Source organism: Bufo bufo, chromosome 10 (assembly GCF_905171765.1).
Source record: "Bufo bufo chromosome 10, aBufBuf1.1, whole genome shotgun sequence".
Taxonomy (NCBI): domain Eukaryota; kingdom Metazoa; phylum Chordata; class Amphibia; order Anura; family Bufonidae; genus Bufo; species Bufo bufo.
The window spans coordinates 46,263,119-46,277,090 of NC_053398.1; the positions used below are offsets into that span (position 1 = coordinate 46,263,119).

Sequence of the window (13,972 nt, forward strand, 5' to 3'; positions counted from 1 at the left end):
GACTTCAATGGGTCCGTGGTCCGTATTTGCAGCCAAGAACAGGACATGTTCTCTCTTTAGCGGAACGGACATACAGATGTGGAAAACACACAGACGTCAGGGCTTTTGGCATCCATGTGTCTCTTCCACAAAGGATAGAACATGTCCTATACTTGGCCGCAAAATAAGGTTCCTGGACCTATTGAAGTCAATAAAAAAAAAACGGATGCAATACGGACATCATCCGTGTTTTGTGGAACACAAAATGCGTTACGGTCGTGTGAATGTACCCTTAGATGTACAATTCTGCAACAACTGTATGAATTCCCTAGTGAAAATGACGGCGAACGATGATACGTGACAACGATCTGATGCCCAATGTCTCAGGTCGAAGGAAAGCTTTCTGTGCCGAGCAAGGAGAGACTACATGGTGATGATGGTGCTGGCAATAATGAGTATTTTCATATAGCGATCCATAAAGATTGACGATAACAATAATTAGCCATCAAGCATCCAGAGCAATTATTGTTACAACTGCTCAAAAACAAATGAACTGTGACAGTAAATTAATGCTTAGTGTGAATGGGCCTCTAGATACAATCAAGGATTACCGATAACTTCACCTCCAGGCTCTTAAAGAGGACCTGTCACCTCTCCTGACGGGTCTGTTTTAGCAATTATGTAATGATAATTCTGGAGCAGCTATTCTTTTGACTCTATGTTGTAGTATTCCTTTATTATTCCTGCTAGAAGTTAGGAATGAATTACTAGCAGTTTACTATGAAGGTCCAGATGGGTGTTACCAGTTGAGGGGGTGTCCCTGCACAGTCTGACTCTATCCAATCGGTGATGTCAACGTAAGACTGTGCAGGGACACCCTTCCCCCAACTGATAACACCCATCTGGACCTTCACTGTAAACTGCTAGTAACTAATTCATAACTTCTAGAAGGAATAATATAAGAACGTATATCATAGGAATAGATGCTCCGGAATTGTTATTACATGGGGAATGAAAGTAGTTACTAAAACAGACAAGTCAGGAGAGGTGTTAAGGTAATATTGAGATACAGATAACTACACCCCTCACATTTTTGTAAGTATTTTATTGTATCTATTCATGGGAAAACACTGACGATCTGACACTTTGATACAATGTACAGCAGTCAGTGTAAACACGCAGCCATTACTGTCTAAACCACTGGCAACAAAAATGAGTACACCCCTAAGTAAAAATGGCCAAATTGTGTACAATTAGCCATTTTCCCTCCCCAGTGTCATGTGACTCGTTAGTGTTACAAGGTCTCAGGTGTGAATAGGGAGCAGGTGTGTTAAATTTGGTGTTATCGTTCTCACACTCTCTCATACTGGTCACCTGAAGTTCAACATGGCCCCTCATGGCAAAGAACTCTCCGAGGATCCGAAAAAAAGAATTGTTGCTCTACACAAAAATGGCCAAATGGCCACCGCGCTGCAGCTCAGTTTCAGGGTGTTGGCAAAGACCATGCAGCGGTTTAATAAGGCCGGTTCCACTCAGAACAAGCCTCGCCATGGTCGCGCATAGAAGCTGAGTGCACGTGCTCAGTGTCATATCCAGAGATTGTCTTTTCAAAATAAACGTATGAGTGCTGCCAGCATTGCTGCAGAGGTTAAAGGGGTCGGGGGTCAGTCTGTCAGTGCTCAGACCATACGCCGTACACTGCATTAAATTGGTCTGTCGTCCCAGAAGGAAGGAAGCCTCTTCTAGAGATGATGCACAAGAAACCCCGCAAACAGTTTGCTGAAGACAAGCAGACTAAGGCCTCTTTCACACGGGCGTCGCGTGTGAGGGCCGGTTACGATGTAGGTGCGTCGCGGGAAAATGCGTATTAATGCGTTTTGCACACGCGGGAGAAAAATCGGCATGTGGTACCCAGACCCAAACCCGGACTTCTTCACTGGGTTCTGTAGATTTTATTAAAAAATGTAACTCACCTCATCCACTTGTTCGTGCTGCCTGGCTTGTCTTCTTTCTTCTTCTTTGATGATCTGGGAGAAAAGGACCTTTGATGACGTCACTACGCTCATCACATGGTCTATCACCATGATGATGGTCCATGGTGATGGACCATGTGATGAGCGTAGTGACATCATCAAAGGTCCTTTTCTTCCAGGTACTCAAAGAAGAAGAATGAAGAGAAGCCGGGCTGCGCAAACAAGTGGATGAGGTGAGTTTAATATTTTTTTTTTTAACCCCTCCATCCCTCATTTTACTTAGCATTCTGTATTCAGAATGCTATTATTTTCCCTTATAACCATGTTATAAGGGAAAATAATAAAGATCGGGTCCCCATCCCGATCGTCTCCTAGCAACCATGCGTGAAAATCGCACCACATCCGCACTTGCTTGCGGATGCCTGCGATTTTCACACAGCCCTATTCACTTCTATGGGGCCTGCGTTGCTTGAAAAACGCACAATATAGAGCATGCTGCGAATTTCACGCAACGCACATGTGATGCGTGAAAATCACTGCTCATGTGCACAGCCCCATTGAAATGAATGGGTCCGGATTTAGTGCGGGTGCAATGCGTTCATCTCACGCATTGCACCCACGCGGAAAACTCGCCCGTGTGAAAGAGGCCTTAGGGCTTGTTCACACGACCGTTCACCTCACGCAATGCACAGGCACCGTCCTTGGGGCAGCCGCATAGGGATCGCAGACCCATTCACTTGAATGGGTCCGCGATCCGTCCGTTCCGCAAAAAGATAGAGCAAGTTCTACCTTTTTGCGATGCGGAGGCACGGAACGGAACCCCAGAAAGCACTCAGTAGTGCTTCCGTAGTGTTCCGTTCCAAGGACAAGTGTGTTTTGCCTACAGTCAAGTATGGTGGTGGGGGTGTCATGGTTTGGGGCTGCATGAGTGCTCACGAGTGCTGTATTTGGGGTTTGAGCATTGCCTGCCAGTTAGGCCACTCTATTCTGTGATTTTTCTTGATATGTATTGAATGTGCGGACGCTTATCGTTGGTAGCATTCTAGTGCACCTGGTAGCCTGTGTCACATGGCCGGCTATAGTTGGGGCTCGCAGCCTCCTCCCATTGTATTAGTGATCTTACTTTGGAGGTATGTGGGAGTTTGGCTGTGAGTTGGACCTTCGCACCTATCGGACAGTGTTCACACACTATAGGTAGGTTAGTGGTAGGTCCTGCGCTATACTGAGATACCTTGGCGGGGTGCACGGGCTCCGATATGTTCCTGACAGGAATATATTGGCTAAAATCTCATTTTTTAACATCAGTGTGAGGGTTTAGCCTTGTATTGTCAGTTGCATACTATTGTGGTGCACCTTTTTCAGTGATCTACTAGCTGCATGAGTGATGCCAGCTGTGGGGAGCTACAATTCATTGAGGGAACCATAAATGCCAACATGTCCTGTGACATACTGAAGCAGAGCATGATCCCCGCCCTTCGGAAACTGGGCAGCAGGGCAGTATTTCAACATGATAACAACCTCAAACACACCTCCAAGTCAACCACTGCCTTGCTATGGAAACTGAGGGTAAAGGTGCTGGACTCGCTAAGCATGTCTCCACCCTATTGAGCATCTGTGGGACATCCTCAAACGGAAGGTGGAGGAGTGCAAGTCTCTAATATCCACCAGCTCTGTGATGTCATCATGGAGGAGTGGAAGAGGATTCCAGTGGCAACCTGTGAAGCTCTAGTGAACTCCATGCCCAAAAGTTAAGGCAGTGCTGGAAAATAATGGTTGCCACACAAAATATTTGGGACACTTTGGTCACAATTTGGCGATTGTCACCTGGGGGCGTACTAACTTTTGTTGCCGGCGGTTTAGACAGTAATGGCTGTGTGTTTAGTTATTTTGAGGGCACACAAGCTGTACACTGACTACTTTACATCGTATCAAAGTGTCATATCTTCAGTGTTGTCCCAGGAAAGGATACAATAAAATATTTACAAAAATGTTAGGGGTGGACTCACTTTTGCGAGATACTGTATATGCGGAGCGTCTGGTGAAGAAAAAATGGACTGATGGAATCAAGGTCCAAAACTACATTTTCCCTTACAATGGTTCTATTCAATCTAATATCTAATCTAAAATAAATACATGAGATGATTTAGACCAAAAGGATCTCAAGATTATAGGGGTTTTCAGGGATTTTGATATTGATAGCCTATCCTCACTATAGGTCATCAATATTAGATTGGTGAGGGGCAGATCAGCTGTATGAAGAGGCCACAGCGCTCATAAACGCTTAGGCGTCTTCCTAGGCCACGTGACGTAACGTTCATCGGTGACATGGTCTAGGCGCAGCTCAACCTCATTTGAACGAATGGGGCTGAGATGCAATACCAAGCACAGCCACTATACAATGTATGGCGCTGTGCTTGGTGAGCTGTTAGGAGGCTGAGGCACTTACTAGGGCTCCGGTGAACACTACGGCTTACTCAAACAGCTGATCGGCGGGAGTTTTCCAGTCTGCGCCAGTCTGCGCCGGGACATAGGAGGAGCTATTTTTGATCTTTGAAAAAAATGAAATACCGGATCCATTTTTTCCAGATGATACCGGATGAGACGGATCGGTTATTTTACCGGATCCGTCTAACGGATCTGGAAAAACAGATTTCTGTTTGCATACAGTTTGCTGGATCAGGCAGGCAGGTCCGTTGCCGGAACCGAACAACGCTAGCGTGAATGTACCCTAAGTCAGGCATTTCCTATGGAGTAAGATGTGCCATAATTCTGGCTTACCATGCTCCAGAAACTGTATTCTATGACTGCTAGGAGCCAGTGTAGACTTCAGCAACGACTTACGCCAGCTTATGGAGTAAATGATAGTAAATCCAATGGTCTCTGAAAGGCCACGGCCTCTGCTAAGCTCAAAAAGTTGCGAATATGATGTGCGCCACAGTGATAAATATCTTGTAAGCTTTTGATGCAGCACACTGGCATCATGTGCTATCATACAGTTATATATTATCGATATTTACCCTCGAATCCTTTGCCAGTTTAGACACATCCATTCCAGGTATAAATAGCATGTATATACACTGCTCAAAAAAATAAAGGGAACACAAAAATAACACATCCTAGATCTGAGTTAATTAAATATTCTTCTGAAATACTTTGTTCTTTAAATAGTTGAATGTGCTGACAACAAAATCACACAAAAATTAAAAAATGGAAATCAAATTTTTCAACACATGGAGGTCTGGATTTGGAGTCACACTCAAAATTAAAGTGGAAAAACACACTACAGGCTGATCCAACTTTGATGTAATGTCCTTAAAACAAGTCAAATTGAGGCTCAGTAGTGTGTGTGGCCTCCACGTGCCTGTATGACCTCCCTACAGCGCCTGTGCATGCTCCTGATGAGGTGGCGGACGGTCTCCTGAGGGATCTCCTCCCAGACCTGGACTAAAGCATCTGCCAACTCCTGGACAGTCTGTGGTGCAAAGTGACGTTGGTGGATAGAGCGAGACATGATGTCCCAGATGTGCTCAATTGGATTCAGGTCTGGGGAACGGGCGGGCCAGTCCATAGCATCAATGCCTTCGTCTTGCAGTAACTGCTGATACACTCCAGCCACATGAGGTCTAGCATTGTCTTGCATTAGGAGGAACCCAGGGCCAACCGCACCAGCATATGGTCTCACAAGTGGTCTGAGGATCTCATCTCGGTACCTAATGGCAGTCAGGCTACCTCTGGCGAGCACATGGAGGGCTGTGCGGCCCTCCAAATAAATGCCACCCCACACCATTACTGACCCAATGCCAAACCGGTCATGCTGGAGGATGTTGCAGGCAGCAGAACGTTATCCACGGCGTCTCAAGACTGTCACGTCTGTCACATGTGCTCAGTGTGAACCTGCTTTCATCTGTGAAGAGCACAGGGCGCCAGTGGCGAATTTGCCAATCTTGGTGTTCTCTGGCAAATGCCAAACGTCCTGCACGGTGTTGGGCTGTAAGCACAACCCCCACCTGTGGACGTTGGGCCCTCATATCACCCTCATGGAGTCTGTTTCTGACCGTTTGAGCAGACACATGCACATTTGTGGCCTGCTGGAGGTCATTTTGCAGGGCTCTGGCAGTGCTCCTCCTATTCCTCCTTGCATAAAGGCGGAGGTAGCGGTCCTGCTGCTGGGTTGTTGCACTCCTACGGCCTCCTCCACGTCTCCTGATGTACTGGCCTGTCTCCTGGTAGCGCCTCCATGCTCTGGACACTACGCTGACAGACACAGCAAACCTTCTTGCCACAGCTCGCATTGATGTGCCATCCTGGATAAGCTGCACTGCCTGAGCCACTTGTGTGGGTTGTAGACTCCGTCTCATGCTACCACTAGAGTGAAAGCACCGCCAGCATTCAAAAGTGACCAAAACATCAGCCAGGAAGCATAGGAACTAAGAAGAGGTCTGTGGTCACCACCTGCAGAACCACTCCTTTATTGGGGGTGTCTTGCTAATTGCCTATAATTTCCACCTGTTGTCTATCCCATTTGCACAACAGCATGTGAAATTGATTGTCACTCAGTGTTGCTTCCTAAGTGGACAGTTTGATTTCACAGAAGTGTGATTGACTTGGAGTTACATTGTGTTGTTTAAGTGTTCCCTTTATTTTTTTGAGCAGTGTATATTTTTGCCTAAAAATGTAATGTAAATCGGTCAATGCCTTTCCAGTGTGATTTTGGACTTCTTATGAGTCAACTGGGATTTGTCAATAGGAAATTTTTACCTTGTCGGAAATATGTCTTTCGCTCAACCTTGTAGCTATGAAAAGCGACGTACAAAGTAAACAGTAGGAGGACACTGCGCAGTCTTAATTCTTCGGCGTATGTGCTCTGTCCTAGCTCATGAAACATGCACGAAATGAAAACTTATGGCGACAGTATGAGACCTATACGTTAACATGATGAGACACTTAGCCCATGCTTAGGCGTGGTGTGATGCGTTAATAGCATCTTCCGATTATCTTAAGAAGTTACAAGTCAATTTACTAAGAGGTGGATGTGACACTGCAATCTTTTTTAATCAGTTGGACAGACGTGTCACGCTCCGCTTCACCCAGTTTGCTTTGCCATTCAGTCCATAGGGGAGAATTTATCCCGAGGGTAATATTTGAAGTCAGTTTTTCTTGAGTCTCCGTGGGCGTACTTTGTGCCAAATTTATCAAATGTCACATGCTTTTGTTAAATGTGCTGCATCTATAAAAATAACATTTTTGTGATTTTTTTTTTCTATGACACTCCGTTACTGGAATGAGTTTTTAGTTTTTTTTGCAACTTTGTAAAAAAAATTGCAATGATAATTCTGGAATGAAACTAATGAACATTGCGAACCCTGTCTACTTTCCAAAACTGGAGTGGGTGGTGTACCAATGCGAAAAGTGGCACATATTTACACAAATATGCCCAAAAAGCGCCAAAAGCCCTATTTTGGACCTTTTAAAGCCAGAAGTATGAGGTGCTGAGCTTGACAAATTCCCCCATAGTCTGTGGTTCCTTATTATTCACTGATGTAGGGTGGTGTGTGAGAAATTATTGGCCATTAATTGGGAACAATATTTTGGCCATTATGAGGACATATATATAGGGGCCACTATGGGGACAGATATACATGGGGCTCTTTGGGGGTATTGTAGACAGGGGGCACTATGGAGCCATTATATATACTGGGGGCACTATGGGGGCTATTATAGATCCTGGGGGCACCACCGAGGGGCATTATATATACGGAGGGCACTATGGGGGGGGCATAATATAAACTGAGGGAACTGCAGAGGTTGGGATTAAAAAAAAAAAAAAGCCTTTGAAATTCATCCGTTTTTTAATGGCTGTTTTTAATGGCCTTTAAAAACTGATGCAAAATGGCCATTAAAAATGGATAAATGGCCAGAAAATGGATGTAAACACTGAAGCAAAATGGACATGAAAAACTGACAGTGTCCTTGTCATGTGAATGTAGCCTAAGTGAAAGATCCATACTTACCTGCTTCCCGCCACTTCGGTCCTCAGCAATGGCTCCAGTTTGCTTACTGCTGGTGCAGCATGGGCATGGTCACATGCTCCACTGCAGCCAATGACTGCACCACATATGACCATGCGCATCCTGCACCGGAAATAAACAAGCCCTGGAGTGGAAGATGAACACCCCCTGCTCCCCGCCATTGTGGAGGACCGGAGGGGAGGGGAACAGGTAAGTATGAATCTTTAACTTACTGATCAGTGCTTTGTGAAAACATTTGATTCAACCAAGACGTCGCAAATAAATGTGATCCTTGTTGTTTTAGGCTTGGATCTGGAATTACACGGGGAGTAAACTCACTATTTATAAAGGGATATACTTTTGCATATCTACCTGCTGCAGCCAAAAGGATGGGCATGCCACCGGGCACAGATCCATGCAAGTCATTAAAGAACACCACACCCATGGACTTTCACATCTGTGGCCATATTGATTATAAGGACAAGTCGGACTCAATGAAAGGTGTAATCAGTATGGCTTAAAACCGCGGGCCCACAAACTGCAGCGTTGCGGATATAAAAATTTGGCGCATTGTCCGCGCCACAATTCCAAGACCAAATTCCATCTTACGTATGTGCCCTTAATGTGATGGCGACTGGGATCTATAGATATCAGGTAAAAGATACCATGTTATAAGCTCTTTGTGAATTAGTAGGAACTATGTTCATTGTCAAAATGTCAACAGTGACAAATTAAAAAGGGGCCTTCCTTCTCTGCGTCTTAAAGGCATGTCTCCATGGCTTCACAGTTTCTTAGTCACTTTTCAAAAATGACATGCCGGATCTAATCTTCTGAAGAAAGCGAGGGGAACCAACTGTGTTCTCTCCTATGCTAAGAGTCATCTCGTTTACACACAGGGTTGGACTGGCCCATCAATGTACCAGAGTATCTTCTGGTGGACTCAAGCTCTGACAACAATGGATTCTTAATAAAACAGGGCCTTTAAGGTCCTACATAGACATAGGGTGGACCCGCTGAATCATTTCCTCTGGTAGACCCAAGGGATTTCAGTCTGACGCTGTTTACACATATGACACTGCAAAAAGAGTCCATTCGTGAGATTTGCTCTCCTGGTTGTCCTGAAATAAAACTACTACCAAGGTAGTTAGAAAACTGATTCACTGATTCAGCACAGACAAGGGTTAAACTGGTGGCTGCCTGAAGGTTACGTAACCTCTCGCTGGCACCACAGAGCGAGCGCTGTGACATTCGCATTGCCACACTTGCATTCCACACTCTGCACTGACGGCACATACAGGGGCTCTCAATAATAGATCAGGAATTTGAACCTATTCACGTGTAGGGCCTATGTGACTAAGCCTCTAATTAGCTTTGACTTCTTGGCGTTTTTTGTTCCACGCATTTTTCATCAGCGTCTTGATGAATGCCCATTGTATGAAGCAGAGTCTACTAACATGTTACACGTTGAAGCACATATTATCCTGATGAGTAACTCAAACTTCCTTACAACACATATTATACGTTCCCAATAGATATTAGCAAAGTGTTGTACCTGAACCTTATCAACCCCTGAAATAAAAGAAATCTAAGTAAACTGTGCTCACATCGTCATTGATTCACGAAAGGCAAGGCAGACCAGGCGGTTGCTATAGGCCCTAGGAGATAGGGGGGCTACCCTACCCTGTGGCCTCCACTTTACCACAGGGTGTGGAAAACCTGAGTAGGTGTCCACTCTCCAGAATGCACACACCGCTCCCTACAGTCATGGTTGGCAAATCCCAGACCCATAATGGGATGTCCTTTTACATCTTTCTTATGGACCCCAACTCTTACTGGTGACTGGATGAGTTACAAAAGCAGCTTCATACTCCTACTCTATTGACATGTGAAAACCCCATTATGCCAGTATCCTACTCCACCATACATACAAAAGTTATAGAGGTCTGTAGAGGTCTTCCTGCCAGTACTACATGCTAGATCTGTGTGTCTAGGATGCTGCTGCCTTCTCCCTGCAAAGGGCATGGTGGGAGTTGTAGTTTTACAACAGCTGGAGAGCCGCAGGTTGGCCATGCCTGAGCTAGAGGAAGGACTAAAGGCCTTTTTACACAGGCTGATTAACAGGCAATTATCGGGAACACAGGGTGATCTGCTGCCAGCAAACAATGAGTTTGTGCGCCGCATAAAAGATCCAGTCACCAGACGAATGAGCTTTTGCTTGTTCGTAGGGTGATCGGTGCCACATTTACATGTGGAAATTATCAGAGTAAGCAATTCAATGTTCATTCCTGATAACTGCCCTGATCCTCAGCTGGTGTAAAGGGTTATGAATTTTTTATTGAAGACTATTTGGAAAGCTGTGTCAAAAAAGCACATATCAGGGAGGCGGTCTTGGTTGTGAATAGCCCTAAAGATGCAGGTCTCTTCCAACTGGCAGTACTGTTTTTTCCAGTTAGGTTCTGGTTTTGCTTTGAATGAGTAAGGAGGATGGTTGTCCCCAAAGTGATGGAGTCCCTAGGGTCAGGTGGGAATTGGTAGACTCTCATTTCCTAGACAGGAAATGAGAGTCCACATTGGTTTTACCACAAATTGATTGTCAGTATCTATGTGGTTTTGCAGGTATTTTCCATTAACAATCTATTTGAAAACTATGCCAAATTGTGGTAAACCTCCATTTTGGCTGCTCTATGTCCACTGAGTGTGAACTCACATAAAGTGGTTGTCACACTACAACAACTTATCCTCTTTCCACAGGATCGGAGATAAGTGTCTGATTGCCGGGCCCCCACAAATCACTAGAATGGGGTCCTGCGTTCCCCCGTTTGATGGAGCTGTGCTGCCACTTGATTTGACTCCATGGGCCTGCCAGAGATAAACACTTTTACTATCTCCAGCAGCCTCGCGGAGTTGAATGGAGAGGCACCATGCATGCATGTCTAACGGTTCATTCAAATAGGGGAACACGGACCCCAGTTCTAGTGACTAGCAGGGGCCTCTGCAGTCAGACCCCTGTTGATCAGACACTTATGCCCTCATAGGGAGAAGGGGCTCACCTGCTCCTCCATGGCTCGGTCTGAGTCTGGTTGTGGAACACTTTTTCTATTAGGGCTGTTTCACACAAGCGAGTCCATTGCGGGAATCACACTACGTGTGTGTAAGCGTGATCCTCCGTTCTGGACTTGCACGGCATTATCATGATTTATAATGCTGTGTGCCTCTGCTTGACCTTACTTCTACAGGATCATACTGACAGCTTTATGTCACTGTGATTCTGTAGAAGTAAGGTCAAGCAGAGACACACAGCATTATAAATCAGTATAATGCCGTGCAAGTCCAGAACGGAGGATCTGCTCACACACAGAGCGTGATTCCCGCAATGGACTCACTCGTGTGAAAAAAAAAAACCCTAGGGAGTTTTTCACTAATGCCAATAAAAATGTATTTTGTATAGGAAGTGTCAATGAATTCAATGTATAGGCCTAATTTTCACATCATATCATTTGTGCAAACTTCCTTGGTTGTTCTGCCATTCTATAGGGTCTAGCTCCAGATGATATCCCTCTTAGGTCAGGATCACATAGGGGGAGAGTGTGAGGCTGTTCCTAAAGGACACAGGCCGACAATTGGTCGAATGAGTGCTTATAAGGCTGCATTCACACGTCCGTGGTGTGTTGCGGACCCGCAAATTGCGGGTCCGCAACACACCAGCCCGGCACCCCCATTGAAATGCCTATTCTTGTCCGCAAGCTGCGGACAAGAATACGACATGCTCTATCTATTTGCGGAGCTGAGGACCCAAAGATCGGGGGTCGCGCACCGCAAATGCGGATGCGTACAGCACACTGTGTGCTGTCCGCATCCATTCCGTCCCCATAGAGAATGAATGGGTCCGCACCCGTTCCGCAAAATGGCGGAACGGATGCGGACCCATTTTGCGGACGTGTGAATGGAGCCTAAGAAATCCCAGTCAGTGTTGGAGAGACAGCTGAATACAAGTGCTTGGCTATCTCCGGCAGCCTCATAGAGTGAATGGAGTGACGGTGGACACGCGTGACCGCTATTCCATTCATATGTGAGATCACGGTGTCCTGTTCTTATGATCTTTGGGGGCCACAACGGTCGGACCCCCTGCCGATCACTCACTTATTCTCTATCCTGTGGATAGACGATAAGTTCTTGTAAAGGGATATCCCCTTTAAAGGAGAAAAGACTGGCAAAAAAATTGTGGGTATGTTTAAAAAAAAATTCAGTAGGTTTAAAACCATCTGTCAATAAAGCCATGTGTGAATGGGAATTTAACGCCGATCACGTCGCTTCCGTAGAAAATGCCGGTCGCTGCATCATTAAAAAAAAGGTCTTGCTATGGTTTTAACGCTGCATTCAGATAAAAAAAACACTTTATACAGAGGCAATCCCCCCCCCCCCATAAATCAGTGTATATCAACCTCTGCATCCATTGACACCTATCTATACGCCTCGCTCCATACAGAGCTGACTTTTATATACAGATCATACCTGGCCAGGCTTTACTCTCACCTCACCAGCCACCCTGCCAAAGCTTTCAGTGATGAACACAACAGAAGCAGCACGGGGCACGGGTAGTGCCAGGCCCCCTCTCATATTACTCACAGTCCTGCCAAGGGGCCCATTAAGGTGCAGATAAAAGGAAGTGACAGCCTCTCCCCCACTATGACGATACCACTGCATTTAAAGGTACATTACAGGTCTCTTCCATTTACCGCACCTCCATCGGTTAATTCCTTTCCTCTGGCCGATGCCCCGTCGTTCTCAGTCCCATCGGGTCATATATTCCCGCACACTACTAATAAACACATATGTGGAGAAGTGGACAGGTTGGTGCGTCTAGATCTTGTCCGACATCCCCGTCTTTATATATGATTGCATTCTGTCATTGTTCTGTACATTAGATCTACATGTATAATAGATGCTAGTCAGGTACTCACCGTCCAGACTTTGCTATGTCCTCGTGTCTTGATGTCTACTCCTTTAAATTCCAGCAGGTGCAAAGAAAAAAGTTTGTGGCTCGCTGCGTGCGCTCTCCCTTTTGCTGTCACTTTGTCTAGATCCCACTGATCTGTCTTTTGGTCGTGGGTCTGATGGCAGGTGAAGGTTTCACTGAGCACAAACCGAGGTGGAGCTAAACCAGAAGGACAGGTCTAGGGAGCCAGGGAGGGGACGCCCACACCACAGCCCTGTGACTAGACAGGGGACGATGTGGGTGACACTGCCATCTATACATGTGTTTCTTTCCACTTCGCCGTTCATTGAGAATCAATGCTTGCATAAGGAAGCGTACAGGCGACTTCTAGAAGTGAGCACCTACCACAGACGAGGAGTCACGAAGATGTGCACATCAATGCTCCATAGCTCATGCTTTCGGCACATGATCTTTTTTAGTGACGTGAGCGGTTAATGTCAAGCATTCCAGTGGTTAATATGTGGGTACTGTCTACGTCGCGGAAACGATTCCGAGAAGGACGTGATGCTGTATTTGCTCAGGACCTGTATAACTAGGTGTCACCCATGATAAAGGGGCCAAAAAAAAAAAGGGAAAGGAAAGAACAGGAGCATAGTGAGCTTACGGGAACGCTTTGTTTTGTTTTTAAGGCCTCATGCACACGACCGTATTTTGTTTCCGTGTCCAATCCGTGTTTTTTTTTGCGGATAGGATGCGGACCCATTCATTTCAATGGGTCCGCAAAAAATGCACACCGTGTGCTGTCCGCATCAGTATGTCCGTTCCGTTGCTCCGCAAAAAAAATAGCGCATGTTTTATTTTTTTCTAGTTTGCGGACCAGGATAGGCATTATTACAATGGATCCGCAAAAAAAACAGATCCGCAGAAAAACGTTTTGTTTTTTGCGAATCCGCAATTTGCGGACCGCAAAACACATACGGTCGTGTGCATGTAGACTTAGGCTGGGGCTACAGGGTGATCTTGGCTGCGCCACCCACCGCACGGTGCGGTCACTGAACTGAATGGAGTCGCAGTGA

The 13,972-nt window shown here is 45.8% G+C and overlaps 1 protein-coding gene across 1 annotated transcript in view; it reads right to left on the minus strand.

Moving 5' to 3' along the window:
• EPS8L2 (EPS8 like 2) overlaps positions 1 to 13,109 on the minus strand; it is a 159,794-nt gene extending 146,685 nt beyond the window's left edge. The window contains exon 1 of the mRNA XM_040410844.1: positions 12,922 to 13,109. The gene's annotated coding sequence lies outside the window, so the exon portion shown is untranslated. The remainder of the gene's footprint in view (positions 1 to 12,921) is intronic.
• Between the last annotated feature and the right edge of the window lie 863 nt (positions 13,110 to 13,972).